Source organism: Zingiber officinale, chromosome 7B (genome assembly GCF_018446385.1).
Source record: "Zingiber officinale cultivar Zhangliang chromosome 7B, Zo_v1.1, whole genome shotgun sequence".
Taxonomy (NCBI): domain Eukaryota; kingdom Viridiplantae; phylum Streptophyta; class Magnoliopsida; order Zingiberales; family Zingiberaceae; genus Zingiber; species Zingiber officinale.
In genome coordinates, this window is record NC_055999.1 from 1,321,632 (window position 1) to 1,339,803 (window position 18,172).

At 41.3% G+C, this 18,172-nt stretch overlaps 1 long non-coding RNA gene across 1 annotated transcript; it reads right to left on the bottom strand.

Moving 5' to 3' along the window:
• Positions 1 to 14,933: 14,933 nt before the first annotated feature.
• LOC122003463 lies at positions 14,934 to 15,332 on the bottom strand. Its single transcript, XR_006117972.1, has 3 exons — positions 15,266 to 15,332; positions 15,093 to 15,170; positions 14,934 to 14,994 (listed from the first exon to the last, which is right to left on the bottom strand). It is a non-coding gene; the product is annotated as an uncharacterized LOC122003463 (long non-coding RNA).
• Between the last annotated feature and the right edge of the window lie 2,840 nt (positions 15,333 to 18,172).

Genomic DNA, 18,172 nt, shown 5'->3' on the forward strand with positions numbered 1-18,172 from the left:
AATTCCATTTCATTTTCAAAAGTTCTCAAAACCTTGAAAATGCTCCTTGAGTGTCAATTTCCTCAAAGTTGGGTTAACTACCCTTCTAATTGGAGTTGACACTCTCTAACCCATCTATGGGGTAGAGAAGATGCTCCTAGGAACCCAATACCTATTTGAGCTCATTGGGTTCACTAAAAATTCACTAGGGATAACTTCCCTAGCAACTCTCCTAATGACCCTCTTAGGCTTTAAAGCCTTGGCCATTTGGGACTCATCAAGATCAACTCTAGGGGTGACTCCCCTTGTGACCTTGGCAATGGTCTTCCTAGCCCTAGGTTTTGTTCCATAATCGAATGGAACATTATGATAAGTGGGCTTGACCATTTGGGACTTAGGTTTGTGACCCAAACCTTTCTTGTCCTTGGACTTGGGTTTTTGACTCTTAAACCCTAGAGATGACTTCTCCATGTTTTTAAGAGCCTTTTCTAAATTATCAATTCTTGACCTCAAGACTTGATTTTCCCTCTCTAATACCTCAAGTTTTAATTTGTCATTTTCTCTTGAGATATTCCTAGGCATGTGTCTTGTTTTCTTGGGATTTCTACCTAGGTTTTCCTTAACTTTAGAAGCGTTAATCCTAGGGTTGGTATTTCTAGTGTTATCCTTACCTAGGCTAACATGTTTAGCTCCTAAGCACATGTATTGGTTCCTAAAGTTAACATGCTTATCATTATTAACAATTGCAACAAAACTACTAGCATGAGTTTTATTAGAATTGCAATAATGAACCTTAGAGATTACCTTAGGGTTTGCCTTAGCTCCCCCTATCGATGTGCTCGGTCTCTTGTCCTTGTGAGATTGCCTCCCCCTCGGACATTGGCTCCTATAGTGTCCCCTTCGCTTGCATTGGAAACACACCACGTGCTCCTTGCCCTTGCGTGTCGGGACTCCGGCTTCCTTGACTTTTGGCGCCGGTGGAGTCTTTCTAACCCTCTTTGGACACTTACTCTTGTAGTGCCCAAATTCCCTACACTCAAAACACATTATATGCAATTTACTTGAACTTAAAGTGTTTGAGTTACCTAGGGTTGAGGATGAATGGATGCTCTCTTCTTCATCCCTCCCGAAGGTAGAAGCTTCTTCTTCGTGCTCCGATCTTGAAGAAGAACTCACTTCCTCTTCTTCTTTAGATGTTGAGTAACCCTCAACTTCCAATTTGCTCCCTTCATGATGTGAGCTACTTGGCTCACTAGGCTCCTCTTCATGGCTTGAAGTGGAGCTCTCTTCATGGTACTTGGCCAAGTTATCCCATAATTCCTTGGCATTGTTGTAACCTATCTTACACAAGATGTTAGTAGGCAATGAAAATTCAATTATTTTCGTTACCTCTTCGTTGATTTCGGATTTGTGAATTTGTTCTCTTGTCCACTCCTTCTTCTCAAGTGGTTTTCCTTCCTTATCCACCGGAGGAGTAAATCCTTCTTGTACACAAAACCAATTCATTATGTTAGTCATAAGAAAATACTTCATCCTTACCTTCCAATACGCGAAGTCGCCGCATTCGTAGAAGGGTGGAATGGTGACGTCTTCTCCATAGAGATCCATTCTCTAGCTTTGCTCCCACGGGTGTTGATCCGATGAAGAGCGAACCTTCGCTCTGATACCACTTGTTAGGATCTCTCGTACGGCTAGAGAGGGGGGTGTGAATAGCCGACCCCAAATCTTTGCTCGTTTCTTTCTACAAATTAGGTTAGCAGCGGAAATAACAAAAGGAAACGAAAACAAAACAAACCAAACCTCAACTCGTCGATGTAACGAGGTTCGGAGATGAAACTCCTACTCCTCGGCGTGTCCGTAAGGTGGACGAAGCCTATCAATCCGTCGGTGGATGAGTCCCCGGAAAACCGGCTAATACAATATACTCCTTGTGGGTGGAGAAACCTCGCCACAATATTCTTGCAACAGCAAGAAAGGAATACAACAAGAAATACAAGAAGACAAGAACAATAAATGTAAAAACACAGGTTTTCTTGCCTCCTCGCCGACTGGATTCGTTGAAGCAGCAGCTCCTCAGAACACCTACAACAGCAGGATATCCCAGTCGAGAAGCTCACGCGAAGCTTGTGAAGAAGAGCTCAACAAAGCTCAAGCACCAGAACAGCAGCTCTGTAGAAGAAGAGAAGAGGAAGAAGAAGTAGTGCAGCAGCAGCCCTCGACCCCTTTATACCTGCGAAGAAGACAGCGAAGAAACTAGCCGTTGCGTCGCAACGGCTAGAACCCTGATCGGTCTGCAGACCGATCAGCCTAGGCGCCTGAAGCTTCTGTTTGTCACCTGATCGGTCCCTAGACCGATCAGGTGTCACGATCGAAGCCCTGATCGGTCTGTGGACCGATCGGAACCTCTCTGATCGGTCCATAGACCGATCGAACTCCTCCCTCCCGCGATCTCTATGCCGATCGGTCCGCCGATCCATAAGAGTGGATCGGTCGCAGACCGATCCACGGCTTTCTTCTCGCAAGTTGCGTTGCCTCGATCGGTCTCCGGACCAGTCGAATTCAGCAATGAGCACGCCCGATCGGTCACCGGACCGATCGAGGGAACGTACATCGGGATCGGTCACCAGTCCGATCCAACTCCTAGGTTTAGAGTGCCCTCTAACCTAGTTCGGAGAACGAGCTGAGCCCTCTCCGACTCCATATGCCAAGCTTCACTCACTTGGACTTCTCAACACGGATGTCCGATCACCCTTGATCCATCTGGATTTTCCCTTGCCGGCTTTACTCACCAGGGACTTTCCACCGGCTTCACTCACCGATTTCCACACCGCCTAACATCCCAGTAGGACTTTCCCACTACCCAGCTTCACTCACGGGACTTTCCAACCGCCTAACATCCCGTTAGGACTTTCCCAGTCATCACTTGGACTTTTCCCGTGCAAGTCTCCATACTTGGACTTTTCGATGCCAAGTCTCCATACTTGGACTTTTCGCCAAGCTCCTGCTTGGACTTTTCCATGCCAAGTCTCCATACTTGGACTTTTCGATGCCAAGCTCCTGCTTGGACTTTTCCGTGCCAAGTCTCCATACTTGGACTTTTCCAGTGCCAAGCTCCCTACTTGGACTTTTCCGTGCCAAGTCTCCATACTTGGACTTTTCCCGAATCAGGTCAACCAGGTCAACCCTGACCTACGGTTGCACCAATAATCTCCCAAACATCTATTCTTGTCCCACATCAAGAATAGAACTCTCTCACGAGTGTCAAACATCAACATGCAACACAACTAGGTCAACCTTGACCTAAGGTTGCACCGACAATCTTCCCAAGTCAAACATCAAAATACAACTCGAGTCACGTCAACTCGAGTCGGGTCAACCAGGTCAACCTTGACCTAAGGTTGCACCAACAAAAAGAGAACCCAAGAGGAGAATTCACAACTTGAGAATTGAGTGTATTGAGTGAAAAGAATGAGGTTTATTTTATAGGGATCAAGGGTGACTCCCAAAAGATGAAAGGTTTCTTCCAAAAGGTGAAAGGATATGGGATGTGTCTTTTCCCTTAAAGCTTTTCACTTAAAGCTTTTCATTATAATTAATTAATTTAATTGATTAATATGATTAACTATTACTTAATCTATTATAAATATTAATTAATATCACAATGATTGATTTTTTAATCAATTAATAAATTGATCAATAAAATTAATTATAATTTCATACCCTTAAATAGTTCCACATACTCGAGTTAACGTTCATCCATGAATCTAATTCATATACGAATCAAATTTCTATCCAATAATATCAGACTAACCCTTCATTAGACATTAATTTCTCATTCACTCAAAAAATTAGTTTACGACAGTCTATGTAGGACCGTTGCGACCGGCTAGAAGGGGGTTGTTGGATAGTCCTGTAAAATAAAAAACAAAACAACCTTTCCTTGAACTCTTTAAGCTAACATTTGTATATATAAAGTAAGATGATAAATTAAAAAGCGAGGCACAAAGATTTACTTGGTTACAACCGATGTGGTTGTTAATCCAAGGAAGATTAAGCTCACTAAAAACTCCTTCAGGCGGAGAAGCTTCGTACAGCGTTGAAGCGCATAAAACAGAAGCTCAACTTTAGACTAAAGCTTACAAGCGTTGGAATTACAATTCAGAGTTCGTTAAAAAGTTTCTGGACCAAGACTATATTTATAGCCTTGGTCGGGGTACCCCGAAGGGGTTCCGGGCGCCTTGGGGGGATAAAACTTTATCCCCAACGTTCAGATCGCGTTTGACGCGATCTGGTCAAGTATCCTAGTCCGGGCGCCCGGAGCCATTCCGGGCGCCCCGGAGCCTAAAGTCAACAGATGTTGACTTTTTCGTCAGGGACCTCTTCTCTGGTTCAATCCCGCCTCGGCCCGGTTCTTCTCCTTCGGATCCGCTCGCTTGGGTGATCTCTGCCATCTGGAAAAGGGCTCCCCCGAACCCAAGTTCCGGTCTTCTCAAACAGCCTTCCGCTCCGGCTTCTCGTCCCTCGGAGTCGCCGCGTGTTTCCTTCTCGTCTACCAGCGTACTCATCCGCAGTCGTCGTCCCTCGGTCGCACCCCGTGCCGACCTTCTCGCTAGCTGCGTCTCTTGCTCCCCGAGCAATATTTCGCTTCGGCTTTCGTCCCTCGGAACCACCGAACGCTTCCTTCTCATACACCGGGTACTCTTCCGTAGCACCTCGTCCCTCGGACGCACTGTGTGCCGCCCTTCTTGCTAGCTGCGTCTTCCGCTAGAGTACTTGTGCTCCTAAGCTCCTGCACACTTAGACACAAGGTTAAAACAACACAGGACCTAACTTAACTTGTATCACACCAAAACAACCTTGGGGTTCCAACAATCTCCCCCCTTTTGATGTGATCAACCCAAGTTAAGCTAGGGACAAAATAGATATGAAAAATTAAACATTTTAATATTGCAAACACGTGTAACAAGATAGAAAAAAAATTAAATTTCAATTTTAATTTTTCAATTTCTACCTCCCCTAGACTTATATTTTTTCTTCTCCCCCTTTGATCAGCATAAAAAATTGGGGTTGCAAGAAAATCTAAGGGTTGACAGTTAGAAACTTTATAAAGATCTATTTCACTGATTTTCTGGACAATATTTGTAAGTCAAGGAAAATTTATAAAAAAAATTTCTAAGTCATTAAGAACTTTTAGAAAATTTTGTAATAATTTTCAAAAAAGCAATCTCAAAATATCAGAGAAAATTTTTAAGTTAAAAATGACTTTTGGAAAATTTATAAGTTTTCGTCATGAAAATTAAGAATTTTCTCAGTAGAAAACTTTATGCATAAATTTTTTTTTTTGGAACATGTAGAAATAATAAAAAAAATCTATGTATTTATTTTTAATTTTATTGCATCATTCTTTTTTTATGCTTTTATCAGAAGGTTTTAAAATTTCATTTTAATTTATTACAATTTCTCAAATTTGAAGTAAGAAAATTTGCACATGTGAAGAATTGTATCATGTTAATACCTGTTAATAGTTTGTCGAGATAGAGATATTTTAATTGACAGGCTATTTCTTTCAGCTTTAAAACAACAAATATTAAACATGCAATAAATTGTATTGACAAAATAATTGGTAAAAATTCGTTTGACAATTTTTCTAATTTGCAAGATTCATTCGACAAAATATTTTGTAACTTGCAAGAATCTTTTGGCAATATTTCTGATTTGAAAAATTCTTTTGACAAAATAATTTGTAATTCGCAAGAATCTTTTGTCAAAACATTTTGTAATTCGAAAAATTCTTTCGATAATATTGGTAAACCGAAAAACTTTTTCGATGATTGAATTTTTGATTCGCAAGATTCTTTCGGCGACATTTTGATTGATTTAACTAAATGTTCAGAAGGTGGAGACCATACCTGACTTACCTTGTCAGCTGTTGATTCTCCCCTTGTTGAATTGCTTTCTTCTAAAGACTCTCCCCCTTTGTCGATGCTTGTCTCGGTTGAGCTTTCTTCATTTGTAGGTGGGTCTTCCGTTATGATTGCTGTCTCGGCAATTTCTTCGGTCTCGGATTGTTCTGTCGGTGGCTCGGTGTCTATTGAGTCATCGGCTTCCAAAGGTTCTTCGTAGAGCTTCAAGAACTTTTCCCAAAGTTCTTTTGCGCTGTTGTATTCGTCGATTCTGTCGAGATCTTCATTTGGTATCATGGTTAGAAGATGAAATTCTGCCTGTCCGTTTGCCATCGATTCGTTACGTTGTTTGCTGGTCCAGAGGCGTAGATCGACTCTTTCTCCGTTCGTGTTCTTCGGTTCTTCAAAACCAAATTTTAATATTAAAGAAATATCAAAGTCTGAGTTATGGTATACCTCCATTTTTTGCTTCCAAACGGCAAACTCCCCCTCGAATGTAGGTGGGTAGTCGTAGGCTCCGTCCATCACTTCGTTGCTTCGTTCGGCGGTTAGTCCTCCTGAAGTGCCTCGGCTCTGATACCACTTGTAGGACCATTGCGGTCGGCTAGAAGGGGGCTGTTGGATAGTCCTGTAAAATAAAAAAACAAAACAACCCTTCCTCGAACTCTTTAATCTAACACTTGTATATATAAAGTAAGCTGATAAATTAAAAAGCGAGGCACAAGGATTTACTTGGTTACAACCGATGTGGTTGTTAATCCAAGGAAGATTAAGCTCACTAAAAACTCCTTCAGGCGGAGAAGCCTCGTACAACGTTGAAGCGCAGAAAACAGAAGCTCAACTCTAGACTAAAGCTTACAAGCGTTGGAATTACAATTCAGAGTTCGTTAAAAAGCTTCTGGACCAAGGCTATATTTATAGCCTTGGTCGGGGCGCCCCAAAGGGGTTCCGAGCGCCCTTGGGGGGATAAAACTTTATCCCCAACGTTCAGATCGCGTTTGACGCGATCTGGTCAAGTATCCTGGTCCGGGCGCTCCGGGCTGCTCCGGGCGCCCTGGGCTGCTCCGGGCGCCCCGGGCGCCCCGGGCTGCTCCGAGCGCCCCGACTGCTCCGGGCGCCCCGGGCGCCCCGGCTGCTCCGGCCGCCCCGGAGCCCAAAGTCAACAGATGTTGACTTTTTCATCCGGGACCTCTTCTCTGGTTCAGTCCCGCCTCAGTCCGATTCTTCTCCTCCGGATCCGCTCGCTTGAGTGATCTCTGCCATCCGAAAAAGGGCTCACCTGAACCCAAGTTCCGGTCTTCTCGAGCAGCCTTCCGCTCCGGCTTCTCGTCCCTCGGAGTCGCCGTGTGTTTCCTTCTCATCCACTAGTATACTCATCCGCAGTCTTCGTCCCTTGGTCGCACCCCGTGCCGACCTTCTCGCTAGCTACGTCTCTTGCTCCCCGAGCAATCTTCTGCTCCGGCTTTCGTCCCTCGGAACCACCACACGCTTCCTTCTCGTCCACCGGGGTACTCTTCCGCAGCACCTCATCTCTCGAACGCACCGCGTGCCGTCCTTCTCGCTAGCTGCGTCTTTCGCTCGAGTACTTGTGCTCCTAAGCTCCTGCACACTTAGACACAAGGTTAAAACAACACAGGACCTAACTTAACTTGTTGATCACACCAAAACAACCTTGGGGTTCCAACAGTCTACTCGTAAAATAGTCGTCTTCTCTCTAATGGTCACTAAACCAATTTTTCAACAATCCCCCACATAAATAGAAATTAAGGATAAATTTCAAGTCTTAAACAAGAGTTTCATCGGAAGACTATTGTATCAGGAGAGGTAGCTTGTGTCTTTGAACCTTCCGTAGTGGAATACGATCGAATTTACTTGACTGCCTAATAAACTATGTCCAGCTCTTGGTGTAAACCAAGACAATTATATCCACACAATAGCCTCCTAGGCTTTTACCAGTTCTCTATCGTGTCCATTTTGGTCATGAATAAAACTTAGGATTTATAAGTGTTTCATTGAAGCGGTCTGTTTTCATACTTATATAGGTGATCTCCTATTAAGAGTATCCTACAATTCCCTATTATACCCTTTACGTTATAATATAAGAATCATTAAGAACTTTTATTCATCCTTTCCTCATTTCATAGGTCGCACCTTTTGTCTCTAGTAATGTGTTTGAATAATTACTCCTAAGTGCCTTGAATCTTGTAGCTTATGTTGGATCATAAGTTTCGCTAGAGGGGGGGGGGGGTGAATAGCGATTAAAAAACTTTTGTAAAGAGTTAAGCAGCGGAAAAAAGAATAAAGAAAAGAAAAGCAAGGCTAACACAAGTTCTTTTACTTGGTTCGGAGCCTTTGACGACTCATACTCCAAGGCTCACATACAAGGGTGCTTTCGATGGGTAATCACTAATAATTCGAAACTTATTACAAAGTACGTACAGGAATTACGTAGTGAAAGAAAGCTGACAGTTAAGAAAATAATGCAAGAAAGAAAACAAAACTTTGTCGGAGATCTTTTCGCAGCATTGCAGAAGCACACGAGAGTGAATTCTGAGTTGTATTTTGGAGCTTCAGCCTTGACCCTCCTTGTATACGAGGTTTAGGGCGCCTGGAACCTTCAAGGCGCCTCGACCATGACGTAGCCGAGCCAACCAGTGAACTCCACGTGGCTCAGTGACGTTGGGGATAAGTTTTCGCCTCTGGGCGCCCGAGTACCTCCCGAGCGCCCGGACCTTGATTTCCAACAGTTTTCTTCCTGCAAGAAAACGTTAGTCCGAGGCACTTATATCTCCTGCAAAACAGAGTGTTAACACAGTTATAATAAACAAAAATAGTGTTAATTAGATTCCATCTCTCCGAGACCGGAATCTAGTCAAGATCTCGACTTAAAGTTCCAAAATGATTCTAAGTTGGATCGGCGCCTCAGTTCCCTTCCCGGGAACGCGTTCTCACAGTTACTCCCCTCCAGTGACTTACCTTTACTTACCTGCCAGACGTCAGGTCAGCTCTTCGACTCGTTAGGACTTCGTGCCAGCTATCCGGTAAGCCCGTCGACCTAGCTAGACTTCGTGCCAAACGTCCAGTCAGCCCGTTGACCCGTTTGGACTTCGTGCCAGCTATCCGGTCGGCCCGTCGGCCTAGCTGGGCTTCGTTCCAGACGTTAGGTCAGCCCGTCGATCTGTCTGGACTTTTCCTGCACACTCGGTCAGAGTGTTAGATCAACAACAAAACTAATTTAACATATTTTGTCATTCATCAAAACTTGGGTTAGACCGTTAGTGTTAACCGCATCAACAGCTTATTTGTCCCTTTTGAACCATAATCTTGAGATTTCCAGTCAACATGGTTGGGTTACCACTACTCGATTTAAATGTTGAGTTTTAGACTCATTTCCCTAGACATACAGTATATTGATCTCTTGGTAAGCCTAACGGATCTACACAATTCTCCATATTCAATGGAGATTCTACCACTAGAGATCTACTAGTGTGTCCTTCTCATAATTTCTTAGATACCATAATGTATCATATATATTGGCACAGTGGTTAACCCCCACATTAGAAGGTTCGTGACCTTTCAATGCCTTATAGAGATTTTTCATTTCTATCTCACTAGGACTTGTGGTTTACCGAGAGGACAATTTCCTCAACAATTGTCAGGATAAATCCAAAACTTATCAACATAGCTTTTATCATCTCCTCACCATTGTTGAATTGATGTGAATGTGATATAGTCAATTATTTAAATGCTGCTCTTCCTTGAGAAACATTACTTGAGTAAGATCCTACATTCTCTTCCTCAATCACCATGGATGATCTTGCTTAGTTGATTTTTCCAACCACATTTCTAGATTTTTATAAAACAATTTAAGGGCCTCAATCTTGCCTAAAAGTAAGTCTCCATAACTCCAATCTTATGACTTCACCGAGTTAAAACTGCGATTGTCTAATCAGGATGATGATCACGATTACACATGTTGTCAAAAAAAGTTCTCAATCTAGAAAGTATACATCACTTAGTCTTCCAATTTCACTCAGCTAGAGTTATGATCATCTAATTGGAGTGTTGACCATGATTGTATTACTCTTAGATAGATACTTGACTCAAGAAGCATACATCCCTTGGTCTTCCAATCTCATCGAGCCAAAGTTACGGTCGTTTGATTGGAGTGCTGACCAGGAATATATTACTCTTCGAGAGATACTCGACTCAAAGAAGTATACATTCTTTAGTTTACCAATTTTATCGAGTCAAATTGTGGTCATCTGATTGGAGTGTTGACTAGGATTGTACTATTCTCCGAGAGATACTCGACTCAAAAAGTATACATCCCTTTGTCTTCCAATCTCATCAAGCCAAAGTTGCGATCGTCTGATTAGAGTGCTGACCAGGATTGTATTACTCTTCGAGTGATACTCGACTTAAGAAATATAGATCCCTTGGTCTTCCAATCTCATTGAGCCAAAGTTGCAGTCGTTTGATTGGATTGTTGACTAAAGTTGTATTACTCTTTGAGAGATACTTGACTCAAGAAGTATACACCCCTTGATCTTTCAATCTTATCGAGCCAAAGCTATGGTTGTCTTATTGGAGTGCTAATCAAGATTGTATTACTCTTCGAGAGATACTCGACTCAAGAAGTATATATCACTTGGTCTTCCAATCTTATCGAGCCATAGTTGTAGTCATTTGATTAGAGTGCTGATCATGATTGTATTTATTCTTCATGAGATACTTGACTCAATTCTTAGTCACTTGCAATACATGTAATGTAATCTTTCTAACTCATCTATTTTGACCTCCACTTAGGTCTTATTAAGTTAGACTCAAGTTTAATTTTTTACTAAGTGGGTTTGATCTTCTATCTGAAGACCTTCATTAGCCCCATTTTTGGATACACTACAACAAAAACCCTCATAGACATCGATTTTCCACCGGTGTCTATTTCATTTTCGACCGATGTCTATGAAGCCGATGTTAAAAGTCTGCCATTTTAGACATCAGGTTAAAACCAGTGTAGTATCACTTAACGACACCGGTCTTCGAATCGGTTATTAACCGGTGTAGTATCACTTAACGACACAGTTTCATCAACGGTGTAAAACCGATGTAATATTGTATGTTAATAACACCAGTTTTGGCAGCGGTAAATGACCGATGTAATATTATTTAACAACACCAGTTTTGCAACGGTGAAAAACCGATGTAATATGTATATTTTTTAACAGCACAAATTTAATTTCCGAAACAATGAAAAACCGACAATAATAAAAAAAATACACAAATATTCACAAATTATATAAATATTCTTCATTCAACAATATCCATAAAATACACAAATATTCACAAATTATATAAATAATCTTCTTACAACAGTATCCATAAAATACCCAAACATTCTTTTTACATCAAAAGCTAGCTAATAGATATCAACATCAAGGTAGAACATTCTTTTAACAACACATCAAGGTAGAACCGCACTTCAAATGTAATCTAGCATGCATTCAGCCCACTCGAACCGCACTTCATCAATTTCAACTATGGAGTACTTGAGATTTGTAAACTGTAAAAACACATAAATAATATATTAGTAGGCATCAAACAACAACTTACTAGGCATGATACAACAACTTACTAGGCATGATAATGGTTGAACAAAGAAATATGACTACACAACAAATCCAGTGAAGCATAGAAGAGCAAAGCTACCTCTGATGAAGCTTATAATTGCAGGGAGCAGTGTTGTCATTTTTAGTCAACTTCTATAAAATCTTCTACCATTGTTGAATGTATGTTTGTAGGACATAAACAATGTTTGTAGGTTCAAGCCGAAATAAATAAATGCTTAGGACATATTTGAAGGAAAACATCAAATAGCAAAAGATGAGATTTTACTATGTATAGCCAGCCGTGGTTATATTTCTTCAAATTTATTAACATATAAAGCAGTGGTATTCAAATTGTTCACACATGCTATTAGTCTGCCAAGAACATCATCAAATTTTAGTAATTCTTTTGCAACTTTAACAGAAGCATCAATTGCTTCAGAACTCAGTTGTATTTTTCCTTCTCATGAATACATCAAGTAAATTAGTTGTGTTTTAGAACTGTGGGAAACAACACCCAAGGTGAGACATGCATAAGACTTACAGAAAAGACATATTGTGGTTGCAGAGCAATCATCTAGTAGAAATCAATTCACTAACAATTATTGAATTGAATCAGAGATGTAAACCAAAGACACGCAGGTCACTCTAGAATAATCATTAACAGTGGTTGAACTGAAGAAAAGATGTAAACCAGAGAGACGGGGGAAAAAATGATTTCTTTATTTATTAAACTTTTGATGAATACCCAAAATCACAGTGAAAACACTTCTTTAAATATCACAGAAATATATTGTATCTGTTCTCACTTATAATTTGTTTCACAAGGCTAATCAAGCATCATAACAGGTATCAATAAACTAGCACAGATGTAATTTTCAATCAATCTTTATTTAAAAAGATAGATTTTTTTTATCTATGTGCACTGCCTGTGATCTAATAATCTAAAACCCAAACGTGTGATTTTCTCAGATTACTTGATGAAATTGAATCTAAATCTGTCATATGAGATCAAATAAACTAATAAAAACCTTTGCAGCATCTATATGCTTGCATGTTCTGCATGACCTGACAGGATTGTTTAGCATAAAAAGAACAAACATGACTATGAAAGGCATGCTATCATCAGCATATAAATAGACTATTTAATGAAGCAGTGAAAAAAAGAATCAAGATGACTATGAAATACATGCTATTCTTGGCAGATAAGATATCTTACCTCTGAACTACTGTATGCACGAAGAACTGTGAAAGGTTGAGGTTTCCCTCGAACATCATAGAATACTGCACGTCCATTATTTGTCCCAGCAGCCAATAGATTACCATCATCACAGTATGCCAGCGATGAGAAGGGTGCCTCAAAAGGCATGCAATATGAGGGTCTTTTTGTTCCAGAATCAAACATATACAACTTTTTATCAAGACCAACTGTAACAATAATCTACAGGGAAAACAAGTCAGGATATAATGGCCATTGATTTTTTATAGAACAAGCACCTCCCATCCAACAAAACTAGCCAAACCATGTATAATTATCCACCAGAAATCCAAATCATTTAATAGATTCCTAGGAAGATAATACCTTGTCACTTGATGGAGAGAAGCAAATACCAGTTGTTGGGGAAGAATGCTGTTTCAACCAAGAAACCTGACACCAAGAGCCAGAGTGAATGGAGATCAATTTTTTAGTGAATGCAGGGAACAAATACAATTTCTCCTTCATTTTAGCAGATTAAGAAATATTATTTTACTAACCTTTGGTCTGCGACCAGTTGTATCCCAAATATGAACAGATCCATCATCCCCAGCTGTTGACAAAAGATGTCGACTAAATCGAGAATAATCAAGTACTCTTAGTACCTGAAATCGCATCACCAATACAGATTCATGTTAAACCAAAAAAGATGTTAGTAGAGCGAAAGTTTGGAATTTTCAAAATATTTGACAGCTAATAACCTACCCATTTGGATCCTTGAGTTCAGCCCGTGTTCCGGAAGCAAGATAATGAAGTATGAGATCCCCCTTCTCGTTGATGGATGCTAAATGTTCATCTTTGCAGTTGTACATTACACCTGTAGTTGTGTCAATATGACCACTCAACCGTTTGATGCCCCTTTTCCTCTGCAGGTCCCATATTTTGACAATATGCCCACTTCCTCCATAGCAAAGATATCTAGAACTTTTATTACTAAAGCTGATACAATTTATGGATTCCTACAAAATAGAGAAAAGTAAAAAAATCTTTAAAATGTTTGATATATTATGCACTCATAATTACACAGATAAGAAGTGTTTTTATTACTTAAACCCATGGCCATATTGTCATTTAGGTCCTGTTAGGCATCAATCAGAATCAGTAAGCTTACTAAAAAAATACAGGTATAGTCACCCAGACTGCGAGTATGCACTAATTTGTCCCTAATCACAACAAGGGGAAACAAGGCTCAGGAGCGGTACTTAACATTACAATGAAACATACAAAAATAACGTAAAGGATTCATATTATTACAATTGCAAATATCAAAACACGGCACAGTCATAAAATTTCTCTTAATTTTTACCATCAAGTGAAAACTTGCAGAATAATCAAGCTGTACTCATTCTATGTTTACAAGCAACATTTTCCATGCTCTGCACTCAAACGCAAAGAAAAAAAAAACTACCTGGAAAAGGAGAAAATCTAGCTTTTAAGTCTCTTATTTCTTCAATGTGTAACATCAGAATAAGCAATTTTTGCAAAGTCATCAACTGTAAAAGTCAAAGTCAGACTTTGCTATATTGGCAGACATTGCTGTACAATTAGATGAAAAGAAATAACCTACCTAGCAAAAGAGATATGCTAGCTATTTTCTTCTTATTTGTTCAACATGTATGCTAAAATTCATAAGGGAGTCAAACGAACAATCACCATTGTTCGAAGAAAATATTGATGGAAGAAAATACCCAGACACAACATAGCAAGAAGGTGGCAATTTCTATCGTGCCAACAGTTCCAGTGCTTTTCTTCTAAGAGAGACAGAGAGACAGGGGGGAAAAAAATGCAGACAATGATTTGAATGGCATCCGGGCATCTGTAAATTTCCAGAAAACCAGATGTATTGATCACAATAGAACAAATTAATGAGCAAACAATGAGCTACCTCAATGTCATCAGCAAGGTCGCTGCCGTGAGAAGGAAAGGATCCCATACTTTGGCCATTTTTATTTCAAAGTGATATCTTTTTATCGTCACCAGCACTAGCAACCACTAGGTCTGCACGAACATAAAGATTAACCTTTAGTAAGATTTTCCCACCGTAAAAGTCAGCCACCATCCGCTGGATTAACAAAATTAACTAAGTTATACAAGAAACAAAATAAATTTGAATGATGAGTCATGGGAAAATTAAATTCTGACGGAAAAATTCCAATTCGATCATAATCAATGATAGCAATTACTATTACCTCTCCCTTTTGCTTCATTCTGAATCACTCTCCATGGACATGGCCTTTAATCCTCTTCTCCTCTGCGAATTATGGAACAGGAAACAAAAGAACATGAGATGTGAATGGGATGTAGGAACGAGACGAGCAAATTAGTCGAAGGTAGAGAGAGAATTTCTACCTTTCTTGATCCCTTCTTCTCCCTGACTACATACCTCTCCTGTGAGAGATCTGACAGCCATGCTCCAGGACTCACCAACTAGATCGAGTTTGTCAAAGAAATTAGAGGAAAAAATTAGTTTTTTCGACTGTTTGATCTTAAAAATCGGATTTTTGGAGGGAATGGAAGCGTACGAGTATGCATTTTTGGACGAATTTGGATCTCTTCTTGGGTCGCTACGGCAGCTTGCACCCCTTCATCACCATGAAGTCCTCCTCCTTCTCCTTGTTCGACAGTGAAACGAAGAATCGAGGTAGAGAGGCTGCCGAGGCTCTTTCGTCGGCGTTCTCGCCCTCGCATACCAATGCCGCCGATCCCCTGGTCGTGTAGCAACGGTCATCCTTATCCGGCGACGACGAGACAGATCGGGAGTTGTGGTTCTCGCTCCCGGCCGATTCCGACCTCCTGTGGATAAATCCGAGCAGTGGTTACTTCCATATCTCACCGCCGACACCTCAAACTAGATCAAACCCTAACTTTTCCGGATCAACCTCCGATCTATTACCTGAGGGGATAAAGAGGCGGGTGCAGGGGGGACTCTTGATCTACGATGCGGCGGACATTCCGAGACGCGATTCCCCTCCGGACGCCAGATTTTGCGGCGGATCCTTTGTCCCTGACCTTGATGCGGCGGAGGAGCTTGCGGCACCCCCATTGCAGAGTGATGCGAGGACCGTTGCAGAGCCCATCGCGGCGGAGGAGAGATTGTTTTTGTTTTTTCCTCCTCCTCCTTCTTCTTCTTCTTCTTTCAAACAGGTAAAGGAAAGTGCTGCAAAATCTAAACTCGAGAGTAAAGAAGCATACATAGAAAGCAACCACCACTCCAGCCACATAATCGGAGGGCAGTTTAATGGAGGCACTAAAGAATCCATGGAGGTAGAGATCTTGCGACGCAAATGTAGCACGTGATCACAGAACAAGGTAGGTTCAAAGATGCCCCTTTCTTTTTTAAAAAAAAATCTTTTAACAGAACCTATTCGTTGGTCGAGGGAGAGGTGGACAGTCCGGCCGTCGCCGTGAAGCATGAGGTTGGAGTCTTCGAACAGTTGGGTGTAGCCTTCCTCAAAGGAGATAGTGGCGAGGTTGGGCAACTCCGAGAGGAAAGCAGCCTCATGGGAAGGGAGCAGAACCGAACACAAAAACAGGAGGAAGTAGAAAGGAAAAGATAAAGTATGGACTACCGGAATGCGAAGAAGGCCTCCTCTTCTCAACCAAATGGAGGAGTTGGAGGAGATGCGGTGTGGTTGGACGGAGAAGCAAGTTCGTCGTGTCTTGATCCTGATCGGGAAAGGATCTAGGAAGGGGGAAGAGGGAGATGAGGCTGAGAGAGATGGTCGGAGGTTTAGGTTTAGGCTGAGAGAGATGTCTCGGTTTAGGTTTACGCGAGAGAGATGGTCGCGCGGAGGAAGGGGCGGGATAAAGATTTAGGTTTGGAGGGAACTTCACAGTGTGCAGATTTTGGCTTGTGGGGAAATTAAAATATTTTATTTTGGTTCATTAACATCGGATTTTAAAAACCGATGTTAAAATTGGTGTCTATTAACGAAAAAAAGGGCGCTCATAGACATCGCATAAAAAACCGATGTCTATGAGCTAAAATCTGCGGTCATAGACACCGGTTTTTAGAAAAACCGGTGTAAAATACTCAAAGACATCGGTTTTAGCATAAAACCGTTGTTGTTCCACTGATGTCTATGAGAGATTTTGTTGTAGTGATAGTATAAACTCACTATCCTCAACTTTGTGACTTTAGTCAACTGACCCCTACAAAGCCTTGACCTTCATTATACTCATGGTATAATTTTGTTGTCCATCCTTTTAAGGCATAGTTCTCACATAGGAAGATTCTATTTTTCCTTGCGAGCAACTCTCACATTACTTGAAGTTCACTTTTAGATGCTCTACAACATCTTAGATAGTAACTTTAAAAGATACATTTTCTTCAAGTAATACAATAACTTTTACTGTCATCGCTTGAAGACGATTACGAGAAATTTCTCCAATTTCTCTCTTATAGGAGTAGGACCCACGGTCGACATAATTGTCAATATCATCTTAAGATTGTTGGATATTTTTCTTTAAAAAAAATATAGGTATATTGATCTTCGGTGTTGAGATCCAATAGTTGGGTCCGATTAGTCATCTCGACGATGAGTCGATGACTCTAACCAACGGAGTTCGGTACGACGATGTGGACCTTGTCCCATTTATACTCTCGACATTCTCTTTCGATTATTGAAGTACCTCTTCAGGTAAGAGACATACCCATCTTGGTATCGTCGCTACCGACCAAATCTCATCGGTCGTTGAGTTATCCCTTTGAATATTGACACAACCCCTTTGGATAAACTTATCCCTAAGGATAAGAGTATTAAGGTCGAGGTAAATACTAGGCCTTCTTTCCTTAAAACGATATTATCCCGCCCAAGTGCTTACAGTTTATTGGCAATTGTCTCCCAAGATATGTTGAGTTTTAATTCAAAATATTCCCATTGTTTTTAGTCCCACATTGCTAAGCTAAGAAGCTTAGAAGGCTTTATATATGGAAGTCTTCCATGCTAGCTTAGTAAAGTTAAGGAGGACCTACACGCATGCGCGGGCCAAGCCCAAATCAGGGGGTTCGAGCCGGAAATTCATAAATCGGGCGCGACGCACGCGATTATCGCGCGCAGGGGGGGGGGGGTGCAAATCTCCAGCTCGTGGGCCTCGCGCTTACGGGCGGCCCGGTTCGTTTTTGCCAGTCCGGTTTAGTTCACCCGGTTCGTTTTTGCCTCTGGTCCGGTTTGGTTCTGTCCGCGTGAGGAAAGTAAAGCAGCGCAGTTCTGTCTGCGTGAGGAAGCGAAGCATCGTGATTCTGTCCGCGAGAAAGCGACGTACCCGCGCGTGAGAAAGCAAAGCGACGTACGCTTTGGTGCGTACACTGCTTCGAAGTGTATAAATACACTTCCTCTGCTCCTTCTCAATTCACTCCAAAAAAGCAAAGCATTCCTCTGCTTTCTTCTTCTTCTTCTTCTTCTTTCCAAGTTCTGAGGCTTGGTTCT